At 44.7% G+C, this 13976-nt stretch overlaps 1 protein-coding gene across 7 annotated transcripts in view; it reads right to left on the bottom strand.

Annotated features, from left to right (window-relative positions):
• The window catches only part of actn1 (actinin, alpha 1), a 213212-nt gene that overhangs the window by 117195 nt on the left and 82041 nt on the right, over nucleotides 1-13976 (bottom strand). The gene's annotated exons all lie outside the window — the stretch shown is intronic.

Raw genomic sequence — 13976 nt, 5'->3', positions numbered from 1 at the left:
CTGAATTCCCACATTATTATTTACATTAAAACAAAAGCAAAATACTGAGGATGCTGGAAATCTGGAATAAAAACAGAAAATGTTGGAAATACTCAGCAGGTCAGACAGCATCTGTGGAGAGAGAAACAGTTAACGTTTCAGGTCGATGACCCGTCATCAGAACTGGAAAAAACTGGAGATGGAACAGATTTTTAAGCAAGTTTTTTTTCTCTCTCTCACATGGCAGCTGTCTTTCATTCTGCCAGTGCCATTTACACTTCATCCAGTCATCTTTTGTTTCTTAACTTGTCCCATTACCATCTCCTTTTACCTTGCATCATCATCTCTTAATGTCTCTTAATCACTCCTGCCTTCCATCCTATCACAGACTTTCCCTTTTGTTCTTTCCTCCCCTCCCCCCTTTCCCGGCCCCTGCACTTGCTTAAAAACCTGTTCCACCTCCAGCTTTTTCCAGTTCTGACGAAGGGTCATCGACCTGAAACATTAACTCTTTCTCTCTCCACAGATGCTGCCTGACCTGCTGAGTATTTCCAGCATTTTCTGTTTTTATCATTTACATTGTTTAATTCAAATTATTAGATAGTTCAGTTTTTTAAGCACAAAATATGACCAAATTATCAGGGATGAGATTCTTTGGCTTATTGTCAATTTCAGTCCAATTGTGCTTCTGAAGCACCTTGGAATGTTTCCCTATGTTATAGGCGCTATATAAATGCAAGTTGTTGTTGCAGACTGTATATAGCGCCTTTAATGTAATGAATGCCCCAAAGCATTGCAGTGGTAAAGGAGTTTCGGATGAGTTGTAATCGGTCATGGGTAGAACCCAAGAGGCCAGCAACTGGAGTGTTAGAGTAATTGAGTTCAGAGGTGAAAAAGATGTGAAGAAGTGTTTCAATAGCAGTGAGGATGAGGTAAGGACAGAAGCAGGCACTGTTGCATAGATGGAAATATGTGGTTTTACAGTTGGAAGCTAAACTCAGGATCAAATAAAACCCCAAGGTTGTGCAGCATCTGGATCCATCTAAGTAAGGTGCCAGGGAGCACTGGGGGCTAAGGTTTGGGTTCTTTAGCAGCAAAGTCATAGTGTGGCTTTGGTCATGTCAATTCCAAATTGAAGGAAGTTCTTGCACATCCAGGACTTGACGTGGTCCAGCCAGTTGGACAGTGCTGTTTGATCAAAGGGTCAGGGTGGCACCAGAGAGGTAGAGTTGAGTGTCATCAGCATACGTGCGATATGCTGACTCCACGTCCCAAAAGGCAACTTGTAGATGCGGAAAAGAAAGGGGTTAAGGATGGACGGTTGGGGCACACCCAAGGTGTGCATGTGGTTTGTAGACCACTACCGCCACTGATCAACACCCCAAGAAATCTGATAGGTCCTCCCCACCACCTCAATTTAAAGATCACGGTCATAGGTCTCTGTTGACCGAATAAGCGACATTCCACTTTTATTACATGGGTGCTAAGCAATTTGTTCATTTTCTCTTAGAACTGGCAAATGAGCTGCATGGTCTACAATATACATAAAGGACCACTAATCCCTATAATCAGGATCACTGATTTATGTTAACTGAATAAACCAACTCCACGTTTATTACAGGGTATTGCAGGATTATTTTCTAATGTTTTGGATCACATTCCAAGATTCTGCCCATTTTTTTGTGGAAGCGAAAACCCCATGGCCTTGATCACATTTCAAAACAGGAGTCATTTCAGTGGCACTCGGTAAGCGGCTGATGATTCTTAGCTTGCTAATGAGCAGACTGCCTTCCCTGGAGGGCAAGCTTGCTCTATTACAATAGCAAAATACTGCAGATGCTGGAAATCTGAAACAACAGAAAATGCTGGAAACGCGCAGGTCAGGCAGCATCCGTGGAGAAAGAAAAACACAGAGCTCTCTGTTGTTCTCTCTCCACAGATGCTGCCTGACCTGCTGAGTGTTTCCAGCATTTTCTGCTGTTATTATAAGCCTGCTCTATTGTTCATTTAAATATTCAATTCCATCATCTCAGAAAACTGCACCCTTCCACAATATCTCTGCCTTCAGGCACACAAAATACAAGAATGTAACTAGGAGAGAACCCAGTCAGCCAATTCTTAACCTTATATAGAGAAGGCGGGCTTCTTATACCAAAATATATTGGTTTCTCATTTCCTTGTCATTGCTCTATTTCCTTACAATATAAAAGGAGTATCCATCCGGTAATACAAAGCCAGATAATAAAACTGCACCGTCAATACAAGTTGAATTTCTAGAAAGTGAGCCAATAGGTTTTATCTTTCAGAACAAAGTGGCTGCTTTATCGAAGTCTCTCAGCTGTTGAAAGCTTTTAGCACACACCACTTTCTGTTATCGGTTTAAAATGCTGCTGGCTGTTAACTTCCTCTTCATATTTGTAAGACAAAAAATGACACAGGGACCAGTAAATGACATTCAATGAGTAGGCTCACCGTCTTTAACTCCTTAGTATCTCGACTATGCACAGTTTTCTTAATTCCCTTTATATAAGCTTGTAAGAAACTTGAAGAAAATAGCTGCCGGCTAGTAACATTTTTTTCTTTTTTACATGTTTTTATTTCCACTTGCCAATTTTTTCTCTATATCAAGACATTACTGGGGTTTGTTCCAAGGGTGCCTGTTGCCCTCTGGTACCTGTCAGAAGGCTATTCGGCTGCAGAGTTATCACAGCTGACTCTGATATCTGGATAGTGGCTAGCACTGAGAATCCTGGCCTGTTTTCCCATCCAAACCCTGGAGAATCCTGGTCTATTATCCCAGCCAAACCCTGGAGAATCCTGGTCTATTTTCCCATCCAAACCCTGGAGAATCCTGGTCTATTTTCCCATCCAAACCCGGGAGCACTGAATCCAATTGTTGAGACCAGCTAACTCCTTCATAACTTTTCAATCAATTTTAATCTTCAAGTTACAGTGGTGGCAAAACAACATAGCAGGTCAACAAGACACAGTAATAGGCATCGATGGTCAAGGTGGCAAGATGGTTAAAATGATGAAAGAATTTGACAGGGTAGACACAGGGAAACTATTTCCTCTGGTGGGGGAATCCTGAACAAGAGGGCATAATCTTAAAATTAGAGCCAGGCCAGTTAGGAGAGAAATCAGGAGTACTTTTCCCACACACAGGCTGATGGAAATCTGGACCTCACTCCCCCAAAAGGCTGTGGATGTTTGGTCCATTGAAATTTTCAAGACTGAGATCGAGAGAGTTTTGTTGTGTAATGATATCAAGGGATATGGAACAAAGCTGAATAAATGGAGTTGAGGTGCAGATCAGCCATGATCTAGTTGAATGGTGGAACAGGCTCGAGGGGCTGAATGGCCCACTCTTGTTCCCACGTTAAAAACACAACAGCTAATTAAGTCAAGAAGCCAAAAAAAAGTGTTGTTGATGGGTAATACAACTTCTAGCAACTGCTTGAAGAACTAAATCCTCGAAAACCAGAGAATGTTGCGCAGCTAGGAAAGGTGTGTGGGGGAGGTTAAAAAAAGAAAAGTGAGGAAAACACAATGGCCCTGAATTTGCGGTGGGTATGACGGCGTACTCGGAGTTTTTGAAATTAACTGCAAGTCACACACAATCAGTTAATTTACAAGTTGTAATCATGGGGCTTTCTATGTTTCCGGATTGGCTAGTGAAAGGAGCACCGACCCACGTGATCCCAGGTACACTTACAATGGTGCACCCCAGGGATCCGCGGGCCACTGAACTGCGCACAACTCCGCAGTGTTTCAAAGCAAGTTTTCACTTGGGGCTTCTCATGAGGTAAGTGCGGATTTTATTCGGAGGTGTAATCCTTAGCTATGCCGCCGACCGCAATTTCAGGGCCTAAATCTCATTTTTTTAATAAATATCAGACCGCAGGGCCGGGCATGGCAGATAAGAAATGTCTCATGACTTCGCGCTCAGCAGCTGGTGACAGCACAGACTTGAGGGAAGCACGCTTCCTAGTCCCATCTCATAGTGGTCCTGATGGAGGAGGCCACAAAGTGGAGTTGTAAACTATGATAATCTTACTGTATTGAAGGGAAGAAACTGATGGTCAGAATGGACCAAGTTAATTTTCAGTGTCACTATATATATTTGTTATGTAAGGCTTGTGCACAAATCTTTGAATGTGGCAGGACAGATTAACAAAGCAGTTAATAAAACATACGGGATCCTGGGCTTTATAATAGAAACATCGAGTACAAAAGCCAGGAAGTTATGCTGAACCTTTATAAAATACGAGTTCGGCCCCAGCTGGAGTATTGTGTCCAATTCTGGGCACCACACTTTAGGAAGGACGTGAAGAGATTTACTAGAATGGTTCCAGGGATGAGGGATTACAGTTAGATGGATAGACTGGAGAAGCTGGGGTTGTTCTCCTTAAAGCAGAGAAGGCCAAGCGGAGTTTTGATAGAGGAGTTTAAAATCATGAAGGATTTAGATAGAGTAAATAAAGAGAAACTGTTTCCAATGGCCGATGGGTCGATAACCAGAGGGCATAGATTTAAGGCGATTGGCAAAAGAACCAGAGGCGACATGAGGAAAAACTTTTTTACGCAGCAAGTGGTTAGGATTTGTAATACACTGCCTGATAGGGTGGTGGATACAGATTCAATAGTAGCTTTCAAAAGGGAGTTGGATGAATACTTGAAGAAAAAATTGCAGGGCTATGGGGAGTGGGGCTAACTTCAAAAAAGCCGGCGCAGACTCGATGGGCCAAATGGCCCCCTTCTCTGCTATATGGGATATGGGATAAATGGTTCATTCTCAGACTGACAATCAGTAACTAGTGGTGTTCCGCAGGGGTCAGTGCTGGGTCCTCAACTCTTTACAATCTATATTAACGATTTGGAGGAGGGGACCAAGTGTAACATATCAAAGTTTGCAGATGATACAAAGATGGGAGGGAAAGTAGTGAGTGAGGAGGACATAAAAAACCTGCAAAGTGACATAGACAGGCTAAGTAAGTGGGCAGAGATTTGGCAGATGGAATACAATACTGGAAAGTGTGAGGTTATGCACTTTGGCAGGAAAAATCGTAGAGCAAGTTATTATCTTAATGGCAAGAAACTGGAAAGTACTGAAGTACAAAGGGATCTGGGGGTCCTGGTGCACGAAACTCAAAAAGTTAGTATGCAAGTGCAGCAAGTGATCAAGAAGGCCAATGGAATGTTGGCTTTTATTGCTAGGGGGATAGAATATAAAAACAGGGAGGTATTGCTGCAGTTATACAAGGTATTGGTGAGACCGCACCTGGAATACTGCGTACAGTTTTGTTGTCCATACTTAAGGAAGGACATACTTGCTCTCGAGTCAGTACAAAGAAGGTTCACTCGGTTAATCCCGGGGATGAGGGGATGGACATATGAGGAGAGGTTGAGTAGATTGGGACTCTACTCATTGGAGTTCAGAAGAATGAGAGGCGATCTTATTGAAACATATAAGATTGTGAAGGGGCTTGATCGGGTGGATGCGGTGAGGATGTTCCCAATGATGGGTGAAACTAGAACTAGGGGGCATAATCTTAAAATAAGGGGCTGCTCTTTCAAAACTGAGATGAGGAGAAACTTCTTCACTCAGAGGGTGGTAGGTTTGTGGAAGTTGCTGCCCCAGAAAGCTGTGGAAGCTACATCATTAAATAAATTTAAAACAGAAATAGATAGTTTCCTAGAAGTAAAGGGAATTAAGGGTTACGGGGAGCGGGCAGGAAATTGGACACGAGTCTAGGTTCGGAATGGTCATGGCCCTGTGGGTAGTGGAGCGGGCCCAGGGGCCGTGTAGCCTGGTTCTGCTCCTACTTCTTGTGTTCTAATTCTGTGTTAGATTTCAGGAGATGGTTTTATTTCTGTCCCTGGCTGGGGTGGAGATCGCCTTTACAGAAGGTAAGTACTGTAGAAAATATAGGGACAGAGTGATCGCCTGGAAGAGTTTCGATCGCCTAGATGGGTCGGAGAGGAATTTCCCAGATTTTTTCTCCCAAATTGGCCATTGGGTTTTTATCTGGTTTTTCGCCTCTCCCGGGAGATCACATGGGTTGGGGTGGGATGGAGAGTGATAGAAGATTTAAGGTTAGGATCAGATCAGCCATGATCTTATTGAATGGTGGAGCAGGCTCGAGGGGCCGATTGGCCTACTCCTGCTCCTATTTCTTATGTTCTTATGATTCTATGATGGGTTTATTCCACAGGATGTTCATTTGCACATGTATATGTTATTATCAGTATAAACCCACTGTAACAGGAAGTCTGGTTTGGTTGCAGATGTGAAATACCTAGTGGTTTGTTACCTTAGGGATAGCAAAGAAAAAGACGTTTTAAACACTAAACTGCAACATAACTGAAGTGTGAAAAAGGAGCCAGAGAAATTAGATTTCAGGACTGGTAAAATCAGGTTTTAAATTATATAAAGTTAAGTTCGAATCACACATTAAAAAAAAAAAACCATACAAAATACTAACTTTTCTAAATCAGAAAAGGGGCTCTTTCACTTTTGAAACCCTGCAAATGATAGCACTTGGTGGCATTAACCTGGGAACGGGTGACCAACAGGCAGAGTACTAGGCGCAGGCAGGTAGTGCAGGGGTCCCCTGTGGCCATCCCCCTCTCCAACAGATACACCACTTTGAGTACTGTTGGAGGGGATGGCTTATCAGAGGAAGGCAGCAGCAGCCAACTTCCTGGCACCAGGGGTGGCTCTGCTGCACAGAATGGGAGGAAAAAGAGGGGTAGAGCTATAGTAATAGGGGATTCAATTGTAAGGGGAATAGATGGGCGTTTCTGCGGCCGCAAACGAGACTCCAGGATGGTGTGTTGCCTACCTGGTGCAAGGGTCAAGGATGTCTCTGAGCGGCTGCAGAACATCTTGGAAGGGGAGGGTGAACAGCCAGTTGTCGTGGTGCATATAGGCACCAACGATATAGGTAAAAAGCGGGATGAGGTCCTAAAAGCGGAATACAGGGAGTTAGGAGATAAATTAAAAAACAGGACCTCAAAGGTAGTAATCTCAGGATTGCTACCAGTGCCACATGCTAGTCAGAGTAGAAATAGAAGGATACTTCAGGTGAATACGTGGCTAGAGGAATGGTGCCAGGGGGAGGGATTCAAGTTCCTGGGACATTGGAACCGGTTCTGGGGGAGGTGGGACCAGTTCAAACCGGACGGTTTGCATCTGGGCAGGGCTGGAACCGATGTCCTAGGGGGAGTGTTTGCTAGTGCTGTGGGGGAGGGTTTAAACTAAAATGGCAGGGGGTTGGGAACCTGAGCAGGGAGACAGAGGAAAGGGAAACAAGGATAAAAGCAAAAGATAGGAAGGAGAAAAACAAAAGTGGCAGTCAGAGAAATCAACAGTTTAAATCAAATATGGCCACAGTAAATAATAATTCTAATAGGTCTAAGAGCGTTAAAAAAAAAAGCCTGAAGGCTTTGTGTCTTAATGCGAGGAGCATTTGCAATAAGGTGGATGAATTGGCTGCGCAAATAGAAGTAAACAAATACGATTTGGTTGGGATTATGAAAACGTGGCTCAAGGAAGGCCAGGACTGGGAACTCAACATCCAGGGGTATTCGATATTCAGGAAAGATAGGCAAAAAGGAAAGGGAGGTGGGGTAGCATTAATGGTTAAAGAAGGGATTAACACAATTGTAATGAAGGATATTAGCTCTGATGAGGTGGAATCTGTATGGGTAGAATTGAGAAATACTAAGGGGAAAAAAACATTAGTGGGAGTGGTTTACAGACCTCCAAACAGTAAGGCGGAGGTTGGGGATGGCATTAAGAGAAATTAAAGAAGCGTGCAATAAGGGCACAGCAGTCATCATGGGTGACTTTAATCTACATATAGATTGGGCCAACCAAATTAGTAACAATACTGTGGAGGAGGAATTCCTGGAGTGTTTACGGGATGGTTTCCTGGACCAATATGTCGAGGAACCAACCATAGATCAAGCCATCTTAGACTGGGTATTATGTAACGAGAAAGGATTAATTAGCAATCTTGTTGTACGAGGCCCCTTGGGTCGGAGCGATCATAATATGATCGAATTCTTCATTAAGATGTAGAATGAAGTAGTTGACTCGGAGACTAGGGTCCTCAATTTAAATAAAGGAAACTACGATGGTCTGAGGAGCGAGTTGGGTAGGATTGATTGGGGAATGGCACTCAAAGGGTTGACGGTGGATAGGCAATGGCAAACATTCAAAGACCGAATGGATGAACTACAGAATTTGTTCATCCCAGTTTGGCATAAAAAAAAAATAAAACAAAAAAGGTGACCCAAACGTGGCTAACAAGGGAAATTAGGGATAGCATAAGGTCCAAGGAGAGGGCATATAAATTGGCCAGAAAAAGCAATAATCCTGAGGATTGGGAGCAATTTAGGATTCAACAAAGGAGGACAAAGGGATTAATTAAGAAAGGGAAAATAGAATGAGAGTAAGCTTGCAGGGAACATAAAAACTGACTGTAAAAGCTTTTACAGATATGTGAAGAGAAAAAGATTGGTGAAGTCAAGCGTAGGTCCCTTGCAGTCACAATCGGGGGAATTTATAATGGGGAACAAAGAAATGGCAGACCAACTAAATACATATTTTGGTTCTGTCTTCACAAAGGAGGACACAAATAACCTCCTAGAGATGCCGAGGAACATAGGGTCTGATGAAAGGGTGGAACTGAAAGAAATCAGTATTTGTAGGGAAATGGTGTTAGGAAAATTGATGGGACTGAAGGCCGATAAATCCCCAGGGCCTGATAATCTACATCCCAGGGTACTTAAGGAAGTGGCCCTAGAAATAGTAGATGCATTGCTGGTCATCTTCCAGAACTCGATAGACTCTGGAATGGTACCCATGGATTGGCGGGTAGTTAATGTTACCCCACTATTCAAAAAAGGTGGTGGAGAAAAGGCGGGGAATTATTGACCGGTAAGCTTGACATCGGTAGTGGGGAAAATGCTAGAGTCTATTATAAAAGATGTAATAGCAGAGCACTTGGAAAGCAGTGACAGGATCGGACAAAGTCAACATGGATTTACAAAAGGTAAATCATGCTTGACTAATCTACTGGAATTTTTTGAGGATGTAACTGGTAAAATAGATAAGGGAGATCCAGTGGATGTGGTGTATTTGGACTTTCAGAAGGCTTTCGATAAGGTCCCGCATAAGAGATTAGCATGCAAAATTAAGGCACATGGGATTGGGGGCAAGGTATTGACTTGGATAGAGAACTGGTTGGCGGACAGAAAGCAAAGAGTTGGAATAAACGGGTCGTTTTCCGAGTGGCAGGCAGTGACTAATGGGGCACCGCAAGGATCGGTCCTAGGACCCCAGCTGTTCACAATATATATTAATGATCTGGACGAGGGAATTGGATGGAATATCTCCAAATTTGCAGATGACACAAAGCTGGGTGGGAGGGTATGCTGTGAGGAGGATGTCGTGAAACTCCAGCACGATTTGGACAGGTTGGGTGATTGGGCAGAAACATGGCAAATGCACTATAATGTGGATAAATGTGAGGTTATCCACTTTGGTGGCAAAAACAGGAAGGCAGACTATTATTTGAATGGCAATAGATTGGGAGAAGGGGAAGTGCAAAGAGACCTGGGTGTTCTTGTACACCAGTCGCTGAAGGTAAGCATGAAGGTGCAGCAGGCGGTTAAGAAGGCAAATGGTATGTTGGCCTTCGTAGCAAGAGGGTTCGAGTACAGGAACAAGGATGTCTTGCTGCAGTTGTACAGGGCCTTGGTGAGACCACACCTTGAGTATTGTGTGCAGTTTTGGTCGCCTTACCTGAGGAAGGATGTTCTTGCCATGGAAGGAGTGCAGCGAAGATTCACCAGGCTGATACCTGGGATGGCAGGAATGACGTATGAGGAGAGATTGTGTCGATTGGGCTTATACTCACTGGAGTTTAGAAGATTGAGAGGGGATCTCATCGAAACCTATAAAATTCTGTCAGGCCTGGACAGACTAGATGTAGGAAGGATGTTTCTGATGGTCGGGGAGTCCAGAACCAGGGGTCATAGTCTAAGGATAAGGGGTAAGCCATTTAGGACTGAAATGAGGAGGAATTTCTTCACCCAGAGAGTGGTGAACCTGTGGAATTCTCTGCCACAGAGGGCGGTGGAGGCCAGTTCATTAAGTATATTCAAGAAAGAGTTGGATATATTTCTTAAGGCTAAAGGGATCAAGGGATATGGGGAGAAGGCAGGGACAGGGTACTGAATTTGGATGATCAGCCATGATCTCACTGAATGGCGGAGCAGGCTCGAAGGGCCGAATGGCCTACTCCTGCTCCTATCTTCTATGTTTCTATGCAAGGTGAAAAGCGGACAAACCCAAGGCTGACGAGAGCTACACGGCTAACTTTGGAAAAAGACACCGAGACAATGGGAACATCAAAATACAGAACCTCAGAAAGTAATATGCATATCATAGAAATTTACAGCACAGAAGGAGGCCACTCAGCCCATCTTGTCCTTGCCGGCCCGCAAAGAGCTATCCAGCCTAATCCCACTTTCTAGCACTTGGTCCATAGCCTTGTAGGTTATGGCACTTCACGTGCATATCCAAGTACCTTTTAAATGCGAGGAGGGTCTCTGCCTCTACCACCCTTTCAGGCAGTGAGTTCCAGACCCCCCACCACGTGAAAACATTTCTCCTCAAATCCCCTCTAAACCTCCGACCAATTACTTTAAATCTATGCCCCCTGGTTATTGACCTCTCTAAAGGAAATAGGTCCTTCCTATCCACTCTATCTAGGTCCCTCATAATTTTATACACCTCAATTAGGTCTCCACTCAGCCTCCTCTGTTCCAAAGAATACAACCCCAGCCTATCCTATCTTTCCTCATAGCTAAAATTCCCCAGCCCAGGCAACATCCTCATAAATCTCCTCTGCAGTCCCTTTAGTGCAATCACATCCTTCCTGTAATGTGGTGACCAGAACTGCACGCAGTATTCTAGCTGCGGCCTAACTAGTGTTTTATACAGTTCAAGCATAACCTCCCCGCTCTTATATTCTATGCCTCGGCTAATAAAAGGCAAGTATCCCGTATGCCTTCTTAACCACCTTACCTGCCTGTCCTGCTACCTTCAGGGATCTGTGGACATGCACTCTAAGGTCCCTCTGATCTTCTGCACTTCAGTGTCCTACCATTTATCGTGTATTCCCTTGCCCTGTTAGCCCGCCCCAAATGTATTACCTCACACTTCTGCAGATTGAATTCCATTTGCCACTGTTCTGCCCACCTGACCAGTCCATTGATATCTTCCTGCAGTCTGCAGCTTTCTTCATTATCAACCACACAGCCAATTTTTGTATCATCTGCAAACTTCTTAATCATACTTCCTATATTCAAGTCCAAATCATTGATATTATATGTTTTTTGCCAGATGACAGAGCAGAGCAGAGTACAAGCCACAATTAAGGAGTGTGGTGGAATACTCTCCACTTGCCTGGATGAGTGCAGCTCCAACAACACTCAAGAAGCTCGACACCATTCAGGATACAGCAGCCCGCTTGATTGGCACCCCATCCACCACCTTAAACATTCACTCCCTCCACCACCGGCATACCGTGGCTGCAGTGTGTACCATCTACAAGATGCACTGCAGCAACTCGCCAAGGCTTCTTCGGCAGCACCTCCCAAACCCATGACCTCTTTCACCTAGAAGGACAAGGGCAGCAGGCGCATGGGAACACCACCACCTCCAAGTTCCCCTCCAAGTCACACCACCCTGACTTGGAAGTATATCGCCGATCCTTCATCGTCGCTGGGTCAAAATCCTGGAACTCCCTCCCTAACAGCACTGTGGGAGTACCTTCACCACACGGACTGCAGTGGTTCAAGAAGGCGGCTCACCATCACCTTCTCAAGGGCAATTAGGGATGGGCAATAAATGCTGGCCTTGCCAACGATGCCCACATCCCATAAAACAAATTTTTAAAAAAGTAAATCTCATGGACAAGATGAGCTTGGCGAGGGCATGAGGGGAGTTAGGAAAGAAATTAAAGATGCAGATTCTGGGCAGGTTTGGCTTGTGGACAAGGGGAAGAAGGGGTTACAGCAAAGGTAGCTCAGCAGACACTGCCAATTTTAGTGACAAAAAAGCCAAAAGCTCCTCATACTTGTTGGAGATGAAGGTGAAGGGGTAGAGGAGGGGGGTTTATGGAGATTGTTGGTAGAAGAGAAAAGAAGCTGGTGGTTATCTTCACTCAAGTAATGGACGGTTTTTGGCAGAGGAAAGCATGTTTGATGTGGTCCAGTCAGATAGGATTATGGATGGCTAAACCAGTTGTGCGACCCTTGGACTCAAGGAAGTAAAGATGGGGGCCATACTGGGAGGGCAACCAGGATGGGAGAGTGAAGGTCTTACTGGGGAGAAGGTGGCCTTGATGGAGGTAAGGGAATGGTTGGCAAAACTGAGTTGCAGTATTGTGGCGAATGAAGGGTCAAAGGTCAGGTAGAATTTGAAAGTGCAGTTGTAAGTGACTTGGCCAAGAATGTCCCCCCCCCCCCCCCCCCTCAAAAGGGACGGACGAAGAAGGAAATGGGGTTGGAAGGGGGTAGGGCGATGTGGATGGTGAGCGATTTAAGGAAATTGTCAGAAATGGCCTTGTCTACGATCGAGACTGTGGGAGTAAAGAGCCCAATGGGGGATGGCACAGTGAAGGAGTAGCCACAATATGGGTAGGAAAGGCTATAGGGAGGGAGAGATTTAGGGGAAGGCAGGTGGACACTGAAATCAGAGCGAGCAAAGAGACTGGAGATAAAGATTGAAACCACCAAGGATGAGAAGTCACTCAGTGCAGTGGCTGAGGGAGGAAAGGAGAAACTTGGTTTGGGGCTTAGCGGAGGGCAGTAGTGAATGAGGATTTTGAAGGAGGTGTGATACATTGAGGGTATGTGACTATTCCCTGACAGTTTATGGGAGTCTTTCATCCCGATGGAATATGACCCTCAAGTAGTCAGGCCTAATTATTAATTTACAATGGCACCTGCATAAATCTATGCCAAATTTGTACAGCTTATTAGGTTTGTCAAATTTAAGTCTGAGGTTGGAGAGATTTGCCGTTGAAATGGAAACTTGAACTCGGACACATTTCCTATAGAACTGGAGGAGGCAGAAATTTCAGCAGCTCAGGTTTGGCTTGAGATTAATGGGAAACTCTTAGCCCTGGCCTGTACAGAGCAGACCAATGCAAATCCAGGAAAGGCTTTACAAACATTTCTCTGTGACTAATGCAGGGCACAATTAACATGAGCCGGAGCTAAAAGCTGCGCACATTGCTGTGCAAACATATATTATCCAGCCAGCTTCCTGTGGGCCCAGCTGGCTCTGCCAATAGTTGAGATGCACCGTGTCCCGAGAAGCAAAGTCACACCCGAGGAGCATGTGGCCAGATTCCCAAACAAAGAAAACCGTCAGCAGTGCTGAAAGTAATCTCTCTCACATTGGGTACATTTCCCAATTCACTAGGGCTCATCGATTTGTTCTGTGTCAACACGATTTGGGTTGAATTTATGGAATTCTGCAGAGAACAGTGATATTGTAGGAATTAACGAATTCCTACGAATAATGGAGATCGACGCAAGAGAACAATTAAACAGGTCTTTACTCAACGGAGATGCCATGAGGACTGCCTGGGCAGCCCCATGGTTTGCGATGTGACGTCATCACGTTTACCCGCGCTCTTAAAGGGACCACGCCCCGTACATGCAAACTCTATATACAAAACACAGCAATGCCTAACACAATGGTACAGGTTTAGGCTGGTGTTAGAACATCGTTAAAGAGAATTATATAGTTAGCCAGAGTCAGTCAGTCAGTGGTTCTGCCACATGCGCCCCCCCAGAATTCGCTTTAACGGACAAAGTCAAATGGTGAGGGGGTCTGACGAGCCTGTCAGAACGACTCCTGTACTCTCTAGGTGGAGGCTGTTGGTCGTCTGGCGGTCTGGCGGGCGGTC

Source organism: Somniosus microcephalus, chromosome 12, assembly GCF_052327205.1.
Source record: "Somniosus microcephalus isolate GS21.2 chromosome 12, FLI_Smic_1.0, whole genome shotgun sequence".
NCBI classification, from domain to species: Eukaryota; Metazoa; Chordata; class Chondrichthyes; order Squaliformes; family Somniosidae; genus Somniosus; species Somniosus microcephalus.
This window is presented reverse-complemented; position numbering and strand designations above follow the sequence as displayed.